Genomic DNA, 22,080 nt, shown 5'->3' with positions numbered 1-22,080 from the left:
AGACTCTGACTCAAAAAAAAAAAAAAAAAAAAAAAATGCCAGGCGCGGTAGCTCACGCCTGTAATCCCAGCACTTAGGGAGGTTGAGGCAGGCAGATCACGAGGTCAGGAGTTTGAGACCAGCCTGGCCAACATGGTGAAGCCCTGCCTCTACTAAAAATACAAAAATTAGCTGGATGTAGTGGCATGCGCCTGTAATCCCAGCTACTTGGGAGGCTGAGGCAAGAGAATCGATTGAACCCGGAAGGCAGAGGTTGCAGTGAGCTGAGATTGCGCCGCTGCACTCCAGCCTGGGCAACAGAGTGAGACTCCATCTCAAAAAAACAAAAAAACAAGAACAAGAACAAGAACACCAGAGATACAGCTCAGCCAGGGGAAGGACGTGTGGGGAGGAGCCAGAGGTTCCTCCAGGCATATAGAAGGCCCTCAATACATATTTAGTGAATGAGGCCAGGTGGTAGCTCACACCTGTAATCCCAGTGCTTTGGGAGGTGGAGGATGGTTTGAGCCCAGGAGTTCAAGGCTAAAGTGAGCACTGTAGCCTTGGCAACAGAACAAGACCTTGTCTCTAAAAAAAAAAAAAAGTAAAATAAAAATAATTTGGTGAATATGTGCATGAATGAATGAACAAGTGAAGCAAATTAGGATTTTCCCCTTTAAGTCAAAGACAGAGTCTTTCAGAGATGGGTCTCCCATGGGAATAAAGACCCAGTGGGAGAAAAGATCATGAAAGGCCACAATAAGTAGTAACTTAATTAGCTTTCAAGCAGAATTGCAAAGAGCTCCAATCAATCAGCTGTTTATAGTGGACACATTTATTTTAAAAATGAAGAGCAAGAAGCAAATATTCTTTTTTGACTACAACTACTACCTAGTATGGTATAGGTAAATGCATATATAGGTAAAAATTACCTAATATGGTATTAAGTAAAATATCATCTATATAATACAGTTATATTAATAGAATATATAAATATATACAATATAAATATATAAAATAATATAAACATATAATATATATAACATTTTACATAATACCATTCATTCCTAAATTCTGATAAATTGGCAAAACAAAATATAATGAAACACACACACACACACACAGGAGTTTGAGAACAGCCTGACCAACATGGTGAAACCCCGTCTCTACTAAAAATACAAAAGTTAGCCAGGTGTAGTGGTGTGCGTCTGTAATCCCAGCTACTCGGGACTCTGAGGCAGTAGAGTAGCTTGAACCTGGGAGGTGGAGGTTTCAGTGAGCCAAAATCACCCCACTCACTTCAGCCTGGGAGACAGACCAAGACTCCATCTCAAAAAAAAAAAAAAAAAAAAAAAAGAAAAGAAAAAGAAAAACATACAAAATGCCAACTAACATGTGTAAAAAAAATTTCCATCTAACAACCATCATACTTAATTTTAGGAAAGAAATAAAGTTGTATGCTAAATCTATTGGGTAAAAGTGGGGTAAGGAATGAGGTTTTACATAATTTAAACCAGCTCCCTCAAGTCACTGATTAATTACAATAAGGAGAAAAGCAACCTTACAGAGAAGAAACTTTAATAGACATAATATTAATCAAGTGACCAAAGTCAACATCACCAGTAATGAAACAAATTGACGTCACATGATGGGATGCAATAAGAATGCACCATCACTTCTGTAATATTCTGGCCAAAAGGGCATAACTTGAATCTAATCATGAGGAAACATTGGACAAACCAAATAGGAAGACATTCCTCAAAATGACTGGTCTGTAATTTTCATAAGTGTCAATGTCAGGAAAGTCAAGGGAAGGCTGAGGAGGGGTTCTGGTTAAAGGAGACTACAGAGACATGATAACTGGGTTAAATGAGTGGTTTGAGCCAAGCATATTAAAGGAATTATTAGGATAATTGGCAAAACTAAAAGGAATTCTGGGTGGGAGGCTATATGGGAGTTCTTTGTGTTAACTTTACAACTTTTCTCAAAGTTTAAAATTATTTCAGGCTGGGCACAGTGGCTCATGCTGGTAATCTCAGCACTTTGGGAGGCCAGGGTGGGAGGATTGCTTGAGCTCAGGAATTTGAGACCAGCCTGAGCAACATGGCAAGACCCTGTCTCTATAAAAAATAAAAAAAATTAGCTGGGCATAGTGGTATTCTACAGATTGTAGTCCCAGCAACTTGGGAGGCTGAGGTGGGAGGATTGCTTGAGCCTGGGAGGTCAAGGCTGCAGTGAACTGTGATCATGCCACTGCACTCCAGCCTGGGTGACAGAGTCAGACCCTGTCTCAAAAAATAAAAATAAAATAAAAATAAAATAAATAAATAAAATTGCTTCAATTTTAAAAATTAAGAAAAAAGGTAGTTGGGGGGAGGAATTGAGCCCTCACACTGCTTTGATTCTGGACTGACTCCTGTGCCAGCCTTCTGTCACCCCCTCCTCCTTACCCCCACCACAGAGATCCACTGACAAGCCGGGGCCTGAGGACACTGGCCGTGGAGAAAGACAGGCCCAGAGAGAGCCTCATCTTCTGGAATAATAGAGAATGGATACAGGAAGAGGAAGATTATTCAACTATTTCTTGGTAAAAATAACTTTGTGCTGTTTGAGTGGTTACAGTAAACACATGTATTTTCATAATTTGGGGGGAGAGATTTAATTTTTAAAAAAGAAGAAAACAAAAGAGTCCCAGACTGGACTGAAGAAAGGGTGGCTGTGAGGATGGAGACTGCACTCAGCTCAGGTGCTCTGAGGAAAGGGGTGGGTGGTCTCCAGCTGAGAGAAAGGCCAACGATGGATGGGGCTAGGAGAAGACTCTGGTCTAATAACTGAGGCTAAAAAACAGTGTTGATGGAAAACCCAAGGGGATGACTTAGAGATCCCAAAAGATTACAGCCTTCTCCTTCTAGCACATTTTCCCAGGTTTTAGGAATGACATTTGGTAAATCTACCAAGGAAGCTCGAACCTTCTTAAACCTAAAAAGTATATCATGTAGGGCACCTGCACAACAGTTTCAACTCAGGCTGTAAATTAGAATGACCCAGGGAGCTTTGGAAAAAATCTTTCTTGACTGGATTCAGTGGCTAATGCCTGTAATTCCAACACTTTGGGAGGCTGAGGCAGGAAGATCGCTTGAGGTAGAGACCAGTCTGGGTAGTGTAGTGAGACCCCATCTCTTAAAAAAAAAAAAAAAAAAATCTGTCCTAGCTACTCAGGAGGATGAGGTGGGAGGATCACTTGAGCCGGGAATTCGAGGCTGCAGTGAGATACGATCATGCCACTGTACTCCAGTCTGGGCAACAGAGTGAGACCCTGTTTTAAAAAAAAAATCTGGGCCTGGGCCCCATGCTAGAACAATAGGGAGCGGGGCCTGGTGTTAGTGGGTTATTCCTGAATAGTCTAAGCCAGTTTTAGAAATATCATTCCCCTTGCCAGAAACTGTTTTAGGGAGGGATAAGTGAGGAATGTTGGCTAATGAGACAAAAGGGGGAAAGCATTACCCTTTCTGATAAAGAAACACACAGGAAGAGATGCCCTGTAAATATTGGGTGTTATCCTACCTTATAAGGATGCCTGGAACTGCAACAGCCATTTTGCTACCATGAGGCAAAGCTGCGAAAAGCTAGAATGTAAACTCCATGAACACAGATATTTTTGTTTCTTTTCTTTCACTGTGTATCCTGTGTGCCCAAATCAAGGCCAGGCACAAATAGGTGCTCAGTGAACATTCATTGAATTAAAAACCCAGTAACTTTGTTGAGGTGCTGAATCAAGCAACCCTGGGATGACTTCCCCCTCTGGACTTCTTGTTATGAGAAACAAGTGCTTCCTTCCTCCTCTCCCCTCCTCTCCCCTCCTCTCCCCTCCCCTCCCCTCCCCTCCCCTCCCCTCCCCTCCCCTCCCCTCCTCTCCCTCCTCTCCCCTCCTCTCCCCCCCTCTCCCCTCCTGTCCCCTCCCCTCCCCTCCCCTCCTGTCCCCTCCTCTCCCCTCCTCTCCCCTCCTGTCCCGTCCTCTCCCTTCCTTTCACCTCCCCTCCCCTCCCCTCCCCTCCTCTCCCCTCCTCTCCCCTCCTGTCCCCTCCTCTCCCCTCCTGTCCCCTCCTCTCCCTTCCTTTCCCCTCCTGTCCCCTCCCCTCCCCTCCCCTCCCTTCCCCTCCCCTCCTCTCCTCTTTTCCTCTCCTCTCCTCTCTTTCTTTTTCCTGAGACGGAGTCTTGCTCTGTTGCCCAGGCTGGAGTGCAATGTCTTGATCTTGGCTCACTACAATCTCCACCTCCTGGGTTCAAGCAATTCTCTGGCCTCAGCCTCCTGAATGGCTGGGATTACAGGTGCAAGTCATCACGCCCAGCTATTTTTAGTGTATTTTTTAGTAGAGACAGGGTTTCACCATGTTGGCCAGGCGGATCTCAAACTCCTGACCTTGTTATCTGCCTGCCTCGTCCTCCCAAAGTGGTGGGATTACAGACATGAACCACGGCGCCCAGCAGAGCAATACATTTCTTTATGCCTTAAGCCATTTGAGTTATAATCTTCCCTCCCCCACCCCCGGAGACGGAGTCTCGCTCTGTCACCCAGGTTGGAGGGCAGTGGTGTGATCTCGGCTCACTGCAACCTCCGCCTCCCGGGTTCAAGTGATTATCCTGCCTCAGCCTGCTGAGTAGCTGGGATTACCGGTGCCCGCCACCATGCCTGGCTAATTTTTGTATTTTTAGTAGAGATGGGGTTTCACTACGTTAGCCGGGCTGGTCTCGAACTCCTTACCTCAAGTGATCCTCCTGCCTCGGCCTCCCAAAGTGCTGGGATTACAGGCGTGAGCCACTGTGCCTGGCCGAGTTATAATCTTTTGTTATAGCTGAAGGTATTCAACTGAGTCAGATAGATACAAACTTTAAGAAGACAAAATCAGACACATATATCAGTACAAAGAAAGAAGTTGACCCTCAGAAAAATGTGGAGCAGAGATGGGGAGAAAGAGACTGGCAGGGAAGGGTAGAGAGAGAAACACATGCGCGCGCGCACACACACACACACACACACACACACACACACACAGAAAGAGATAGAAAGATGGGAGAATGCGACACAGAAAAAGCGAGTGAGAAACCTAACATCACTCGTGGAGGAAAAACAATTTTAAATTGAAAAAAATAAGAGTAACCATTATCAGAATTTGAAGTGTTTTAATTCCTATCTAAATTTTAAACAGCAATGGGTATTGATAATCCTTTCTCTCATTCTTAACAAAGAACTAATTTCTTCTAGAAAATGAGGTGATGTTTAGTTAAAATTAAGGTTTTTTGGATGTAATTTCTTTAGGATATTGTTAGTAAGGTTAAGCGACTTTGCAGTTTTGCCTCTAAGGGCATTTGCTAATACAAATGAGTATCTTGAAGTGGGCAAGAACTTGTCCAAGCTCGAGGTTACCCACTTGGCCTTAAAACAATTATCTCCAATAATTCTATACAAATAAAGTGAAACAGACTATAAGAAATAAGAGTATCCAAATCCCACCTATGACTCATCCTCCTCTGTCTTTTTACATGGATAACAGGCAGAGAAGTATGTCAAAAGTTTTCTGCACAACGTGTTCTTGTTTTTGACTTTGGCAAAGTACTCATTTGCAAAAACATATTGAAAACCTGGGTCCCCACCTGATAGTTTCTCTTTCCTTCTTGTAGTGGCCTCAGTATCCATCCATTTGCTCATGACAGAAACCTGGGAGTCACTCTTGATTTTTCGTTCATCTTTAGCAATCAGGTGCTGCAGTTCTAGCTCTGAAATACCCTGACATCATCGCCGCTCCCTCCCTCACTGTCACTGCCGTCTTACATCAGGATTATGAAAACAGTGTCCTAGTTCATCTCTGCATCTTCTAGTTGTTCTCCTTGCCTCCAACCTTGACTTGTACTCCCCCCCCACCCCATCTATTTTCCACTCCACAGGCAGTAATCTTTCTAGAACGTGTAACTGGCTCCCAGGAGCACTCAGGATAAAGGCTGACTTCTTAGATGTCTCACTCACACCCTTTCCTGACATGGCTGCACTTATCTGCCTGGCCTGTTCTCAACAGAGAACAGCCAGTATTCCAGACTCCAGGCATTCTGAGCTGCTTTCAGGTCCCTGAATGGGCTCTTCCCTCTGCCTGGAATACATTTCCTGATTTGCACAAAGTGAACTCTTATTCATTTTTGAAAAAGAGTTCTTGGTTTAGGGTTTCTCTAGGAAGATGATCCTGACCACCGCCACCCGTTTCTCCACTCTCCTACCACCTGGGAGAGAGACATTTCCTATGTGCCACTCAACACCTGTACTATTACTGCCATTGAAAGAATTATTATATAATTGCCCATTTACTTTCTTTTTTTGTTTGTTTTTTTTTGAGACGGAGTCTTGCTCTGTTACCCAGGCTGGAGTACAACGGCACGATCTCGGCTCACTGCAACCTCCGCCACCCAGGTTCAAGTGATTCTCTTGCCTCAGTCTCCCCAGTAGCTGGGATTGCATGTGCCCACCTCCATGCCTGGCTAATTTTGTATTTGTAGTAGAGACGGCGTTTCACCACGTTGGCCAGGCTGGTCTTGAACTCCTGACCTCAAGTGGTCCATCCACCTCAGCCTCCCTCCCAAATTGCTGGGATTACAGGTGTGAGCCACTGCGCCCGACCCCATCTACTTTCTTCATTTTCTCATGAAACTGTAAGCTTAATAAAGGCACATTCCACCCTATCTAGGTCAAAGTTCTATGATCAGTGTCACCTTCAAATCTGGTGAATCAATACATGTTGGATGAATGAGTGCACACTAGCCCCATGCAAAAAGGTAGATAATTCATTTTGTAATCCATTCTCACATGCCCACTTAAAAATGCAGTAATAACATAGGGAGTTGTAATATACAATATACCATAGCACAGTTAAAGGCCTGACCTTTTTTCCTAATTACCACATATCAACTAGTTTACGTACTATCATGTCCTTGTATAAAGTCACAGCTCCTGGTGCTGAAATCTCTTGCATGTTTTTACAGTTTGGGAGTATGTTATAATTACACTGTCTGCTTCCTGCTGTGTGATAATCTTTGAGACTTTTAAAGACTTTTCTCATCTTGGTGTACCTAATACCACTCTAGGACCCATGAGGCAAGCATAGAGTTCATACCTTGTGAGTGTCATTTATCTGAAAAGGCAATAATAGATCCTTGAGCCTTTGAATCAGAGTACAAGCTAAATACTAAATGTGTTGAAGCAGTGTAAGACTGGATGTTGCTGGATACTGAGGAAGGCCAGAGGGACAAGGATGGAGTGCCAAGGAAGGCCTTGGGGGCAAGAGGAAGAAGGTGTTGGCTTAGGTGTGCTCAGTGCAGGGGCTGATGGCAGAGCTTTGTGCCGAAGGATCCTGTGAGCAAAGAGCCCCAGAAGCCTGCGGAGGGGGTAGAAGAGAACGTGAGCTATTGCCAGAGCCAGCTTCAGTCCTCAGGTTTGCAGGGCCCGCTCCAACAGGGTGCACATCAGCCCTTTGAGTGGACACAAAGTTTGGAATCCATTTCAGTCTCCTTATGGAGATCCTGCTGCACTCAGCATGTTGTTCTGGGAGAGTTTTGCGCTTGGTGTTTGCCTCGGTGAAAATGGGTGAAATCTGCATTTTGAAGATGATTGAACTTGAGTAGAATGGCTTCTGATTTGTATTTTCTGCTTCTGTTTCCTTCATTGCACATGGAAGGGCTTTTAGGTGGCAACAAAGAGAAAGAGCTGGGATGAGAGTAACCAAGGGAAAGAAAGATTTGACAACAAATTACCTATAGATAACCTGTAGGCAAAGGGGCCAAAGTGAGGCCTGGGGATTCGAAGATCCTACCAGATAGGTGACTTGCAGAGAGCAAAGTGACTTTATCGTTCTCCTTTTCTAATTTGAGGAGAGTTCTCATCAGTCACCCAGGGATGTGGTAAGGAACTCCTAATCAAAATGACCATAAATCTGAAACCATAATGAAATGGGTTAAGCACTAATCTGACCCCTCACAGCCAGGCCGGCAATGAAGCAAAGGACGCAGACAGCCCCTGATGGAAGTCACACAGGGAGATGAATGCTTTGCTGCAGAAAGGGGAATGGTGTGGGTGGCAGCCGTTGGGGAGAGGGGTGGGGGTGGGGTGGAAAAGGAATTTGCATCTCATGGCTCAATCAGATCTGAAACCTAACATCCTGTTTTTCTGTAGGTTGGGCACATCAGTAGCTGAGAGACTCCTCTGACCATGGTCAGCCTCAGGAAGTGAGTGTCAACAGCCTTGCAGATGGGAACTCAACTCCTGAGTACCCATGCCTGAAAAGACGTAAGTCCCGCTCCCACCGGCACCAGACCCCCTGCCCTCCCTCTACCCCAATACTAGAACTCCAGACCTCACCCCTCCTCCCCAGAGACATATCAACAGGAAGTTAAGTCAGCTGGAACACTCTGTTCCCTTGACATTTCTGTTTTAATTCTGCAGCTGTGTTTAAGGCTTCATGAATGATCTGTCTGGCACGGTGTGTTTGTCTGCCTGATGCTTCTTCTCCCTGCACCAGGTCATGATTACCCTAAGGCTGGTAGAGCAAAACTAGAACTAGGGTTGGTAAGAAGGAAGTGGGATGGTAAGAAAGGGCATTAGGGACTGTAGTATTAGCTGTTGATGAGCTAAGGAGGATGATCTGATTGCTTGCTCAGGGAGAAGGAATTCCTAAATCATTAACAGTGTGCATTGCCCATAGCTCTCTTTCCTCACCCCCTTATGGTATTTATCTCTACGTCACATCATAGTGATGTATGGGTGTGTCTTTTCTCCTCAGTATTCTATAGTGCCTACTTACATGCCCTATTCATGCTTATTCATGTTCAGGAAGTAGTTGGTAATTGAAGGAATGAGCCTTCTCTCCTTCCTTTTATCTCGTCAGCTTATCACTTAAAAACAAAAACAAGCCATAGCTTCCAAATTCAACTTGGTCCTGCTCAGGGTGGTATTTCTTAATTTCTTGTAGCTGCAAATCACAGTTCTGTATCCTTGCTTGCCAATGTCTGTTTTGATATTCATCTAGTTGGTTCTGAGACATATCAGAGCACTATTTTGTTCTTTCCTGGCTGCTTTTTCTTCTACTGCCTCTCGTCGAAGTCTAGAGAGAAACTTAGAGATCTTCAGTTTCTAAAGCCACTAAGAACCTAGAAGGAAAATGGTGATTAGTCTCTCCAAGTTCTTCTTCCTCAACAGACCCAAAAAGAGTCTTCTCCATTCACTGGTCCATCGGGCTCACATGTGTGAAACATCAAGGCTGGCTTTAAAGGACCACCCAGCAAATGGCTTATTGTTAGTTACACGAGCTGGATATGCTTTGTCAGTCACTCCGCTTGAAACCTAAGCATGAGAGAACATAGCTCACAAGACAGGTATGGCCCCATATGTCTCCATAAGCCCACATCTAGAAAATACATATGCAGATTTTTCTGTTGACAGTTGGTCATCCTGGGCTATCATTTCTAATGCGTGACTAGTTTCAACCAAATTTAATATTTTAAAACCAGTCTCAAAGCCCTATATTTTAAAAAGTAAAACTAGAAGTGGGCCAGGCATGGTGGCTCATGCCTGTAATCCCAGCACTTTGGGAGGCTGAGGCAGGTGGATCACGAGATCAGGAGTTCAAGACTAGCCTGATTAATATGGTGAAACCCCGTCTCTACTAAAAATACAAAAATTAGCCAGGCATGGTGGTGCGCACCTGTAGTCCCAGCTGCTTGTGAGGCTGAGGCAGGAGAATCACTTGAACCCGGGAGGTGGAGGTTGCAATGAGCCAAGAGCACATCACTGCACTCCAGCCTGGGCGACAGAGCGAGACTCCATCTCAAAAAAAAAAAAAAAAAAAAAAAAAATCTATATAAAGCCCACAGTTAACATTACAGTCAACAGTGAAAAACTGAAAGCTTTCTTTTTTTTTTTCCTTTTTTTGAGATATAGTCTCACTCTGTCACCCAGGCTGGAGTGCAGTGGAACGATCTTGGCTCACTGCAACATCCATCTCCCAAGTTCAAGTGATTCTCTTGCCTCAGCCTCCCAAGTAGCTGGGATTACAGGTGCGTGCCACCACACCTGGCTGATTTTTGTATTTTTAGTAGAGGCGGGGTTTCGCCATGTTGGTCAGGCTGGTCTCAAACTCCTGACCTCAAATGATCCACCCCACCTCAGCCTCCCAAAGTGTTAGGATTATAGGCATGAGCCACTGCACCCAGTCAACTGAAAGCTTTCTAAGACCAAGAACAAGGCAAGCTTGCCTGCTCTTACCACTTGTATTCAACTTGGTACTGGAAGTCCTTGCCAGAGCAATTAGGCAGGAAAAAGAAATAAAAGGGATACAAATCAGAAAGGAAGAAGTAAAATGATCTGTTCACAGATGACATGATCTTATATGTAGGAAGCCCTGAATATTGTACACCAAAACACAGTTAGAGTTATTACATGAATTCAGCAAAGTTACATGATACAAAATTAGCATAGAAATCAGTTGTGCTTTTATTGTACTAACAATGAACAATCCAAGAAAAAAATTAAGAAAACAATCCCATTTCCAATAGCAACAAAAAGAGTAAAATACTTAGGAGTAAACTTAACCAAGGAGGCAAGCTGAGAACAACACCTATACACTGAAAACTACAAATCATTGCTGAAAGAAATTAAAGACACAAACAAAAACACACTCTGTGTTCATAGATCAGAAGACTTAATGTTGTTAAAATGGCCATACCCCCAAGGCTGTCTGCAAATTCAATGTAATACCTATCAAAATTTCAATAGCTTTTTTTTTTTGCATAAATAGAAAAAAATTTAAAATTCATATGGAATCTCAAGGGACCCCAAACTGCCGAAACAATCTTGAAAAAGAACAAAATTAGAAGCTTCACACGTCCCGATTTCAAAACATATTATAAAGCTACAATAATCAAAACAATGTGGCACTAGCATAATGACAGACATATAGACCACTGAAACAGAATAGAGAGCCCAGAAATAAACCCTCATGCATATGGACAAATGATCTTCAAAAAGGTTACCAAGACCATATGATGGGGCAAGGACAATCTCTTCAATGAATGGTGTTGGGAAAGCTGGGATATCCACATGTGAAAGAATGAAGTTGGACCCTTACCTTACAGTACATACAAAAATTAACACAAAATAGATTAAAGACCTAAACCTAAGGCCTGAAACTATAAAAGTCCTGGAAGAAAACAGGGGGAAAGTTTTATGACATTGGATTTGATGGTAACTTCTTGAATATGACACCGAAAGTGTAGGAAACAAAAGCAAAAATAGACAAATGAGACTATATCAAGCTTAAAAATTCCACCACATTAAAGGAAACAACAGTGAAAATGCAATCTATGTAATAGGAGAAAACAATTGCAAATCACATATCTCATAAGGGGTTAATATCTAGAATATAAAAAAGTCCTACAACTCAACAATAGAAAAACAAGTAACCAGCCAGGTGTGGTGTCTCATGCCTGTTAGCCCAACACTTTGGGAGGCCAAGGCAGGAGAACAGCTTAAGCCCAGGAGTTCGAGATCAGCCTGGGCAGCATAGCAGAACCCTGTCTCTAAAAAAAAAAAAACAAAAAAATTAGCCAGGCATGGTGACATGTACCCATAGTCCTAACTACTCAGGAGGCTGAGGTGGGAGGATCATTTGAGCCCAGGAGGTTGAGGTTGCAGTGAGCCATGATTGTACCACTGTACTCCAACCTGAGTAACAGAGCAAGACCCCATCTCAAGAACAACAGCAACAACAAACCAAAACAACAACAACAACAACAAAAAACAAAAACAAAAAAACAATAACAAAGGCAGGAAGGAAGGAGGGTGGAAGAGAGGGAGAGACGGAAGAAGAAGGGAAGAAGGGAGGAAGGGAGGGAGGGAGGAAGGAAGGAAGAAAGGAAGGAGGGAAGGAAGGTCCGTTAAAAAAAATAGGCAAAGGACTTGAAAGGACATTTCTGCAAAGAAGATACATGAATGACCAATAAGCATATGAAAGGATGCTCAACATCACTAATTACTGGAGAAGTGCAAATCAAAACCACAATGAGATAGTTGAGCATACCCCATACTCATTAGGGTGGCCACTATCAGAAAAAAAAAACCCAGAATTCTCTAATTTTTTATGGAGAAATTAGAACACTGTGCACTGCTGGTGGGAATATAAAATGGTGCAGTCCCAATGAAAAACAGTATGAAGTTTCCTTTAAAAACTAAAAAGAGAATTACCATATGATCCTGTAATCTCACTTTAGGGTATATATTCAAAAGAATTGAAAGCAAGATCTTGAAGAGATTATTTGCACACCCACGTTCATGGAAGCATTATTCACAATAGCCTAGAGGTGGAAGCAACTTAAACGTCCATTGACAGATGAATGGATAAAGAAAATGTGTTTGGCTGGGCGCGTTGGCTTACGCCTGTAATCCCAGCCCTCTGGGAGGCCAAGCTGGGTAAATTGCTTGAGCCTAGGAGTTTGAGACCAGCATGGGCAATATAGTGAGACCACATCTTTACAAAAAATACAAAAATTAGCCAGCCCATGATTGCACCACTGCACTCCAGTCTGGGTGACAAAGCAAGACCCTGTCTCAGAAAAAAGGAAAAGAAAAAGAACAAAAACAGAAAATGTGTTATATGCATTCAATGGGATATTATGCAGCCTTTAAAAAAAGGGAATCTTGTCACATACTATAACATGAATAAACCTTGAGGATGACATTTATGCTAAGTGAAATAAGCCAGGCACAAAGGACTGCATGATTCTACTTGTGTGATATGTCTAGAGTAGTCCAAATCATGGAAAACGAAAGAATATTGGTTGTCAGAAACTCGGGGAAGGAGGAAAAGAGGAATTGCTTGACAGAAAGTTTCAATTTTGGAAGATGAAGAAGTTCTAGAGATCTGTTACACAACAATGTAAATATAGTTACCATTACTGAACTGTACACTGTACATTACTGAACTGAAAAAAACGAGAGGGCAAATTTTGTAATATGTGATTTTTTTACCGCAATTAAAAATTATTTTAATAAAACAATAAACACCTGAATATGCCTGACCATAAATTGCCACCATCAGTGTCACTCCTCTGGGTTAACTTCTAAGTTCAGGTTTATGACTAACTGGGTAAAAATTCTAAGAAAGCAGATTTGGCATCAATAAAGACAACACTTTTATAAGCCTTCTAGCTGTGGCCTCTTTTCTAAAGATGTGTGTTCTCCAGTACTGAACATCACAAACAAATCTCAGACAGACAATCACTTTTGGGTTGTTACGTCCATGTTCTGATAGAGTCTAATGATTTGACTTTCAAAGTAGTTTCCACTGTGGAGATTCGGAGGTTAGAAACCATACATTTGGGCTGAGAAGTGGTGATAGGAGAGGTAGAAGGCCCTTTGGCTTTGCACATTATCTCCCTTTCTGTGATTAGTAATGATATTAACTGCTGAAGCCACAAACTAATGTCACACTTGAGTGGATGAAATGTAGGACATCTATGACAATGTGTGTCTGGTGGATTGGCTGGGGGTGGCGATGTGGTATGTGGGCATTGACAAGGGGGCAGGAATACAGCGGAAAACAAGCAAAGTCCTCAGGGAGTGAAAGGGAGGAGGGCAGGTGAAAGCATCTTTCAAAATGAGGCAAGAAGACATTACGCCCATCCTGATATGATGCAGTAAGGACACAGTGCCACCTATGATGATGGGATATTTGCAAAAGTAAAAAAATATAAAATGAAACCAGAGACTAATCAAGCCTCTAGCTCTAACTTTCAGTTTACAGGAAACATGGCAGATGGCCCATGTACATCCCATGAGGATTTAATCAGCAAAAACTAGAATGTGGGAAATTTCTATAGATCAAATGAACTGGTTTCTTTAACAAATAAACAACATTTTAAAAAAAGAAAGAGAAATAATTGTTATACATTTAAGGAGACTTAAGGGAAGTATTAGCAAAATGCAATGTGTGGATCTTCACTGGGTCCTGATTCAAACACACCAATAATTTTGAGACAATTAGGAAAATTTGAACACAGATGGTATTAGATGATGTCAAGAAATCCATGTTACTTTTCCTAGGTGTGAAAGTGATGTAGAGATTGTGTTAAAAATAAAATATTTTATCTGCCAGAGATATATACTGAAGTACCATGGCTAAAGTTGCATGAGGTGTGAGATTTGCTTTAAAATCTTCCAGGGGCAAAAAATCCTTAAGGAGATAGATGAGGCAGGATTGGGAATGCATTGATAGTTGAAACTGGGTGCAGGCATGTGGGAATTCATAGCACTATTCTCTCTGGACTTGTATATCCTCATAAATTTCCACAATAACAACAACAACAACAACAACAACAACAACAACAAAAACAGTGAGTAGACTCAAGGTGATTGGATAACCAGGACAGGCTCTTGGTGTTGGAGAGAGAAAGGTCATTGAAAACTCTGAGATCAGTAAATACATCTTTATCTACTTTAGAGGTTTGCTTCAGGGCAGCATTCTTCATATGGCTGTTGGAAGAGTTTATTCATTTCCTGAAAAATTGTTGACTCTGCTCCATGAACCAGCAATTCCAAACCTAGGCATGCTCCCAAGAGAAATAGGTAGATATGCCTTCAAAAGACACATACAAGTCTATCATAATGGTACAAATCAGTTTTATCCATGATAGTACAAAACTAGGAACAATCCCAATGTCCAAGAACAGATCAACAAATTGTGGAATATTAATGCAGTATTAATGACCACACTCAGCAATAAAAAGAAACAAAATACTGACACACATGACAGAGGTGAATTTCAAAAACATAATGCTGAGCAGAAGACAGACACAGAAGAGTATGTGCTATGACGTTTAACAATAGGCGCAACTAATTCAGAGTGACGGATGTTAGAATAATAGCTACCCCTGAGGTGGGATATTGATGGGGAAGGTGCATGAGGGACCCTTCTGAGGTGATGGAAATGTTTTACATCTTGATTCAGGTGCTGGTGTATACAAACACAATAACTCATTGAGCAGGACATTTAAGATCAGTGCACTTGTGCACTCTATGCTATTTGTATTGTATAACTCAAAAATAGTAATCATAATGAATAAACAATAAAAAAGGAAAATAAAAAAAACCTGGAAATGTTTTGAATTTCCAAAATAAATCTAATGGTAGCAAAATTTAAGACAATATTTTTAGGGTCTAATGAAAATTGAGTTCGTGACTCAGAAAGCTAAAGTCTTATGCTAGGAAAATGTTGTCTGGAATGTTCTATAGTCCAGGGGTCAGGGAAAGGGTTCCAGTTCTATTGCAGACTTCCACCCTGCCTTTTTCTTTTTGCAAAATGCGTCAGCCCTGCTTAGTCAGTTCTTTGCCCCAGTAGCAATTAAAGAATCCAGTCTTTTTTTCTATTTTTTTTTTTTTTCCTGAAAACATTCATGAGAAAATCCTAATAATCACCAGGTCAACACATTAAGCCAAAGGAAGTTGTCATCTACAGAATAATGAGCATGCAGCCTGCAAAGAAGAAATGGTTTGTTTCCCAGGACCTCCTCCTGGGGTACAAGGTCTGAGGGAGAGGGGGATATGAGGTAGGATGAGGTGGGGTAGGGTGGTCGAGTTCAGTAGATGGTACTAGGCTGGTCTTCCTACTAAAAGACTTGGGTCCTAAATATAGCTATTTTTCGAGTGTGTTTGGGGGCAAATCATGCCAACTTCTCTTGTCATCAGTTCTTCCTATAAAAATTCAGGGTGATGAAATTGCAGGGATATCGTGAGGATTAAATCAGATCATGTGCACACAGTCGCACAATCAACAGAGACTTAAATAGAAAAGAAGTAGGAGGAACCAACATTTTCTGGTTTTTTCTTTTCATCTTTGTACTAGTTCCTTTTCTCTTCCTCTTACCTCCTGGTGCCTCAGAGGACCTCAGGCCCTCCTGCTATGGTCAGTACCACACTCTGGCACCTCCTCTCAAGTGCTCCACTATAAACCTGAGATACAGTCTTAGATGTAGCCAGTGCCCTTAGCCTGGGGCAGAGATGGGACAGCAGTGAGAGCTAAGGTGCTGAGGAGGGGTCACTGAGGACTGAGCACTGGGATTAATAACAAAGACCCATGTCAGATTTTTCCAGGCTGCGAAGCCATCAGGAGCAAACCGGAGGACACACAAAGTGGTGCACTGTACAGAGGGAAAAGCAAAGTCCATTGTGACGGGGATGAGAGAGAGGAACAGGGGCTGGAATTGGACATGCAAAGTAATTTGGACTTTGTCAGTAGGAGAAAGGGCAACATCTTAAGAGCTGTTTTGCAAGAGTAAGATTTACATTTTAGGAAGATGATTCTGACAGCAGAAGGAATCAGAGGCAATTTTGCATACAGGAAAACAAGTCAGGAGAGTTGAAGACCTAAGCTGGAGAGGAAAAAGAGGGTTGAAAGACACTACAAGGTTGATTTTCCAGGGGTTACATACATACGAGGATGTGGGAGTAAGTAGGAGGAGCCGAGATTAACTTAAACTTTCAGAGTAAGGCTGCCAGGTTTATCAAATAAAAATACAAGCCATCCAGTTAAATTTGGACAATAGACCATTGATAAGTAATTTTTGGTATAAATATGTCCCATGTGTATTAGTCTGTTCTCACATTGCTATAAAGAAATACTTGAGACTGAGTAATTTATAAGGAAAAGAGGTTTCATTGGCTCACAGTTCTGCAGGCTGTACAGGAAGCATGACGGCATCTGCCTCTGGGGAGGCCTCAGGGAGCTTTCACTTATCGTGGAAGGCAAAGCGGGAGCAGGTGTCTTACATGGCAGGAGCAGGACTGAAAGACAGGAGGAGGTGCCATGGACTTTCAAACAACCAGATTTTATGAAAACTCATCATTCTCAAGTTCAAAGTTCCACAGATACTTAGGGCAGGGGCATAATGCCTGTGAGTTCTTTGCTAATGCATAACAAAAGTGACCTTCGCTCCAGTTTCCAGTAAGTTCCCCATCTCCATCCGAGTCCTCCCCAGCCCGGCCTTCACTGTTCATATCACCATCAGCGTTTTGGTCACAATTCAAGCAGTCTCTAGGAAGTTCCAAAATTTCCCCCATCTTCCAGTCTTCTGAGCCCTCCATACTCCTCCAACCTCTGCCTGTTACCCAATTCCAAAGTCGCTTCCCTTTTCAGGTATTCTTATAGCAATGCCCTACTTCTCAGTACCCATTTTCTGTATTAGTTCATTCTGGTACTGCTGTAAATAAATACCTGAGACTGGGTAATTTATAAGGAAAAGAGGTTTAATTCACTCACAGCTCCACAGACTATCCAGGAAGCATAACAGCATCTGCTTCTGGGGAGGCCTCAGGGAGCTTTTACTTATGGCAAAAGGCAAAGCCAGAGCAGACATCTTATATGGCAGGAGCGGGACCAAGGGTGGGGGGTGGTGCCACACACATTTAAGCAATCAGATCTTGTGAGAACTCAATCCCTAGCATGAGGACACCAAGGGGATGGTGCTAAACTCTTCATTAAAACCCTGACTCCATGATCCAATTACCTCCCATCAGGCCCCACTTTCTTTCTTTTTTTGTTTGAGATGGAGTCTTGCTCTGTCGCCCAGGCTGGAGTGCAGTGGCAATCTCGGCTCACTGCAAGCTCCGCCTCCCGGGTTCACCCCCATTCTCCTGCCTCAGCCTCCCAAGTAGCTGGGATTACAGGCACGTGCCACCACACCTGGCTAATTTTTTTTTGGATTTTTAGTAGAGACAGGGTTTCACCGTGTTGGCCAGGATGGTCTCGATCTCTTGACCTCGCGATCTGCCTACCTCAGCCTCCCAAAGTGCTGGGATTACAGGCATGAGCCACTGTGCCTGGCCAGGCCCCACTTTCAACACTGGAGATTACAATTCAACATGAGATTTGAGTGGGGACAGATTCAAACCATATCACCATGCAATAATTAATCCAAAGTTCAAATTGAATTGAGTGTCCTGTATTTTACCTGGCAACTCTATTTCAGAATCACCTCCCTAAAATGCAAAGCTGATCTGTTTTATCTATTGCTATCTTAATGTGACTTCACAGGTAAATAATCTTCCTCAAAAGAGACTGTATTTGTCAGCTGGAAGGAGTATTTGGGTCAATTGAAAAATCATATTTCTCATTTTCAACCAGAGAATCAGCATAGTGAAGGGCATTTTCCCAGCACCATTTTTGTTTCGGTGCCATGGGCCATCCCTACCGTGATTTTTTCAGTATATTTTAGATCTATATTAAATTAATTTACTTTTTAAATTTTGCATTACACTAAGTAATGATATCCATGAAATTACCACTACAATGGGCTACTGAGTTTCTATACCTATTACAATACACACAGGGCTATAATAAATTTTTATTCCCATATTATCTAAAACTTGCATGTACACTTTGGGAAATACCAATAGAGGAAGGAGAGCTGTGCTGGCGCTAGTCTGATCTGACTCATACTCTACCAGCCCAGAGGCCTCAATCGCCATCTGGATGGAGAGGAGAATGCTGTGGTGTGCTGGCAAACCCCGAACTTGATTGGATTAGATTAGGATGGAGGGACAGGACAGTCAGACTTCTGGTAAGGATGGGCAAATGGGAATTGGAGCTCAGCCTCCAGGAATCCCGCAGGTCCCATGGTAGTGGAGCCATATATATATGTGGGGTCCTACTACCAAAGAAGAGATACATGGGGACTGGTGAGGGCCAAGAATGTGGCTGGAGGTTGTGCTTGAGGAGTTTAGGACCCCAGATGAACAACACCTCTCTCCAGGGGCTGTAAGCAGATACTTAAGAATTCTTCTTGTGGGATTTGGACACCGACTGCGATCTACCTGCCTGCACAATGTCTCATTGTTCTTGACTTGTTAAGAAAGCTTCTCCTGATACTTGGTAGCAGTTCAGGTTGATGTCAGTCCCTGGGCTGTCCAGCAGAAAGATTTTCCCAGGTTTCTCAGTGGAGACTGGAGCCACCAGAACTGTGACACCCTGAACTTGAACCAACCAGCCAGTCTTGCCTAGGCACCTCTGACCCTAAAGGTCATGCTGAGAGCCCAGAGGCTCTGATCATGATCTCAGCACTTCATCCACATAATGAAGTCCACTGTTGTGCTGCCCAAATGCTGCAAGGCTCTTTTGCTCCGGCTCTCACTGATCTGCCCCTCCTTTTAAAAAGACTCTTGGATTCTGCCAACATTACTCTGGGTCCCCACTCTCTGCTCACCAAAGCCTAAGCCCTGAAGTATGGGCCGATGAGTCCTTAGATACATTTCCCAGTGTGTTTTTCCTTGGTGGGCTGCTGAGACAAGAGATGATGGGGGTCTGTACTTGTGTATGTAACACAAGGCTGTTCTACAGAGGGGCTGGGCAGGAGGGAGAGTATGAAGTGTCTGTTATGTGCCAAGCATTGAGCCAAGCCAATTGTCACAATAATCCTGGAGGCAGATACCATCATCTTCAGTTTATAGATGAGGAAAGCTAAGCTCAGAGAGATTAAATAACTGTGAACGGGAGAAAAAACAGAGCCAGAATTAGACTTCGGGCCTTCCGACCTTAAGTCTGGTGCTCTTTGAGTCACACCACCTGAAATCAATTCGAGAGAAAGGGCAATTGTTGGCTCAACTTTGATGAAATAAGAGTTTGAGGGGACACCCTCTGTGTGCCTAAGGATGAGGCCCAACACAGGGAACAGAATTCAGGAGACTCTGCACGGGCAGAGCATACTGGTAACACATCCTGCAGGCTTTAACTCCTATTCTTTTTTCATGATTGTTCCACAGTCTTCTTTCCTAAGGGCTATTATCAGATCCATATATCGATGTTAGTTAGAGTAAATGTTAGGCTTCTGTAACAAATAAACCCAAAATAGAATGGCTTAAGCTTATCTCTCTCACACAGCATTCCAGGTGAGTGGTTCAGAGCTGGCGCACAACAAAATGGCTTCCTCAGCTCCTACCATCACATCCTGCATCCCTGCCATCAAGATGGAGGAGAACATGCAATTTCTTTTTAAGAATCTGGCCTTGAGGATTGCACGTATCACCTCTACTTGTATCTCATGTTGTCCCAAACAATGACATGAACAATTGTAGCTGCAAGGGAAGTTGGGAAATAGAGTCTTTATTTGAGTTACCACGTACACAGTAAAAACTTCTGTTGCTATAGAAAAAGAGGAAAAAATTGGAGAAAACAGAGAGGAGCCACTACTACAATAATTTGGGACACTCTTACATGAATTGAGAGCTCATTTATGTTTTCTTTAAGAAGTCTGGGCCAGGCACGGTGGCTCACACCTGTAATCCCAGCACTTTGGGAGGCCGAGGCAGGCAGATCACCTGAGGTCAGGAGTTCAAGACCAGCCTGGCCAACATGGTGAAACCTTGTCTCTACTAAAACTACAAAAATTAGCTGGGCATGATGGTGGGTGCCTGTAATCCCAGCTACTTCGGAGGCTGAGGTGGGAGAATTGCTTGAACCCAGGAGGCGGAGCTTGCAGTGGCGCCACTGCGCTAAAGCCTGGGTGACAGAGTGAGACTCCATCTCAAAAAAAAAAAAAAAAGTCTGGATTATGTGGCTTAGAGTCACCACTCTGCCACTTAGATGTGATCTTGGCAAGTTGTGTAACTTCTCTGAATCCCACATTTTTCCTCCGTACAATGAGGTGATGGAATTAGCCTGCCTACCAAACTGGGATGTTGGGAGGCCCAAATAAACTCATATCTTTGAGTACTGCATGTAGGCTGCAAGGTCCCATGAAAAGTGAAGTGCTACAGCATCGGGCCACCCAGAGGGGGCTTTTTTATTTTTGTCTGTGTATTTGTTAAGCATTTGGTGCTCATTCCTCAGCTTGGTTTAGGGTGAAAACCACATATCCAAGTCTTCTATATTATATTTCCACTCTCAGGGGAATACTTTAGCACATCCTATTCACTTCTGCTGGTTAGCCTGCCTCTCTCCCCAGAGCCCTGCCACTCTTGTGGGCTCCCATCCTTCCCTTGGGTGCAAGTCACTGCCAACCCACCCCCACTGACCACTTCTGATCTCTAATCACATACGGGTAATAAAGGCTCCGAAACTTACTCCTCCTGGAGTGGATTTGGGTGGAGGCCCCCGAAACAGGGCCTGCAGGAAGGAGCCCAGGAAACGGCCCCCAGCAATGCTAATCTGAGCCATTTTTCCCAAGCATATGCAACAAACCTCAAAAGGCCACCTGCATGCTTTCACACCCCTAGTTGAGTTTGTTTGACAGTCTGCAGTGTGTGTTAGTTACAGCAGAACCAGTTGTTATCTATTAGCCTCTAAGCTCCTTAAGGAAGGAAATAAACCTTTTCTCAGCATCTATTATGCCTTAGGCTCATAAACAACTTGCCAGCATTTATTCCTCACCCAACCTCACTGCCAGCAGGAATTATGACCTCCTTCTTGTAGACGAGGAGTAAGATGTTGAAAGAGTACCTTGTTCAGTACCAGACAGTCATCAAGTGAAGGAGGCAAGATTTGAATCCAGGATCTGCTGCCAAGTCTGGCTCTCTCCTATGATACCGTGATTAATGTGTCTTGTAGTTGAGTGTGAAAAGGTGGAAACTGCGTGTTCAGCCATTGTACCTTCCCTTGAGCACTAACACAATTTCATGCCAGTAGGGCCTCAAAAGGGTTAAAGAGAATGGCATTTTTCACTATTTTATCTCTGACAGTGCACAGCACAGTTCCTGACACGCGAAACAGGTCATTATGATATTTCTTGGACATACCGAAATTGTTGGATTGGTATTTAAAAAAAAAATCATAGCTGCATTCATTCATTCCAAGAGCGGAAGGTGAAAGTGCCTTGCAAAGCCTTCCTGGGAGTAAGGTTGTCATGCAGATAAAACAAGTGAGTGAAATCAGGGAAAAGATTTCCTGGACACGACTGTTCATGCCTGGCTTCCTGGCAGAACCACAGCAGGAGTTAACCAAGGGCCTACTGTGGTTAGTGCCTGGGCCCCACTCACAGCCATGAATCTGTGGCAAAAGCAGATGGCACTTCCGGCAGACATCC

General features: G+C 43.2%; 1 long non-coding RNA gene across 1 annotated transcript in view; it reads left to right on the top strand.

The window, feature by feature from the left end:
- LOC105492994 (uncharacterized) overlaps positions 1-22,080 on the top strand; it is a 51,334-nt gene that overhangs the window by 8,712 nt on the left and 20,542 nt on the right. Inside the window, exons 2-3 of the long non-coding RNA XR_011610806.1 lie at positions 2,441-2,566; positions 8,192-8,305. This is a non-coding gene — a long non-coding RNA (uncharacterized lncRNA). The remainder of the gene's footprint in view (positions 1-2,440; positions 2,567-8,191; positions 8,306-22,080) is intronic.

This window comes from Macaca nemestrina, chromosome 1 (assembly GCF_043159975.1).
Source record: "Macaca nemestrina isolate mMacNem1 chromosome 1, mMacNem.hap1, whole genome shotgun sequence".
In the NCBI taxonomy this organism is placed as follows: domain Eukaryota; kingdom Metazoa; phylum Chordata; class Mammalia; order Primates; family Cercopithecidae; genus Macaca; species Macaca nemestrina.
Note: the sequence above shows the minus strand (reverse complement) of the source record. Positions and strands in the feature narration are given on the sequence as shown.